Raw genomic sequence first — 1,743 nt, 5'->3', positions numbered from 1 at the left:
AAAAAAAAAAAAAAAGAAAAGAAAAAAGAAAGAAAAGAAAAAAGAAATGTATGTTGGGGACTCTTAAGAAGCTTTGACTATCTATTGGGCCTTAGATGATGTGGAATTGTGATTCATGAGGGGATTGGAAAGAGAATGTGTTACTTCTAGTAGATGTAGCCAACTAGGACAAATGAGTCTCTACCTGAGAAGGAAAAGCCCATAAGAAGTGTGGTAATTTGTAATTCAACTTTCAGTTGATTCCACTAGCAATGAGTAGAGGAGGGGAGGAGTTGGGAGCAGCTATAATCAAGTTACATTGTATGTGTATGAATTGCCAAAGAATAATTTTAAATATTATTATTAATAATAATTATGCTGTGACCATAGGCTTTAAAGATATATGCACTTTTTTAAGGTTTAAAATCGATACTACCGGGCTGGAGAGATGGCTCAGCGGGTAAGAGCACTGACTGTTCTTCTGAAGGTCCTGAGTTCAAATCCCAGCAACCACATGGTGGCTCACAAACATCCATAATGAGATCTGACACCTTCTTCTGGAGTGTCTGAAGACAGCTACAGTGTACTTACATATAATCAATAAAAAAATAAAATAAAATAAAATTGATACTACCAAATAGTAATATTAACAGCCTGTGAGAAAGTCCAAATGATCTTTTTCCTTTTATAATTTGTTTATAGTTTGAACTTTTTCTCACTATAAGTATGTATTGGTTGTATATTTGTGGAGGGGGAGAAATTCTCATTTGGGAAGGAAATACCATTTCCTGTCCCGTAAGTGATCTTTCCAGATGAGGATGCTCCTGGGGCAGTTGTTCTGTGGTAGAATGCTTGTTCGTTCTGCAGATATTTCAGCACAAGGGACCATCATATTGCTTGCAAAGACTGGCTATATTTTTTTTAAAGTCCCTGAGCCTGTTCCAACTCCACTGCATAAGTGTTACTCTAATCATGTGTAACAAAACTTTTACAAAGAAAGACGTCCACACACATGGCTTGCATACTCATCTCCCCACAGTCCACGTATGTGAGTGCTTCAGACCTCATCTGAATCTCTGCTTCATTAATTTAAAAGCGTCTGGATGCTGCTCACATTGAGATGTGCTCTGCTTTATGTCCCTACAAACCGCATTTGACAAGCTCAGAGGGGTCCAGAGTGTCACTGAATGGCTCGTGTCTCCTTTTGTGCTCACAGCCCTGGGCACAGTGCCTGGCACGGGGAAGCTTTGCAGCATATGTGTCGATGAGCAAATAAGAATACATAGAATGTTGCTGCCAAGGGAAGCTCGCTTGTGCCTTGTTGAAAGCATACACAGGCAAGAAGCTATGGAATACAAATCAGAATGTTCCCATCCCACCCCTGAGCCCCACACAGAGCCCTCTAGTGCCTTTTGTCTCCAGGCAGCAAGGAATTCAAGCAGAAAATTCACTATTAATGGTTCCATAAAACATTCAGGTCCCAGATGCAGCCCCGTGGAGGCTCTGTGACAGCCTGGAATACAGATGTGTTTCCTCAGTGGGGAGCCCGTTTTCAGCCAGTCCTCTGTGTGTTAGGGTATGAGTTTGGCCTCCCAGAGCTGGGTCTGGGGAACTCTGACCTCTTTCTTGGGCAATAGATACAAAGAGATGGAGCCAATAGGCCCTGGAGAGGAAATAGGCTATGACATTCCACACAAGAGATTAATTACCTTCCTTCTCTTTGAGAAACAACCCCATCATCTTAACCAATCGTTTGGCTCTGTG

Source organism: Mastomys coucha, unplaced genomic scaffold (assembly GCF_008632895.1).
Source record: "Mastomys coucha isolate ucsf_1 unplaced genomic scaffold, UCSF_Mcou_1 pScaffold9, whole genome shotgun sequence".
Lineage (NCBI taxonomy): Eukaryota > Metazoa > Chordata > Mammalia > Rodentia > Muridae > Mastomys > Mastomys coucha.
The sequence above is the reverse complement of the archived record's forward strand: the minus strand, read 5'-3'. Positions refer to the sequence as shown.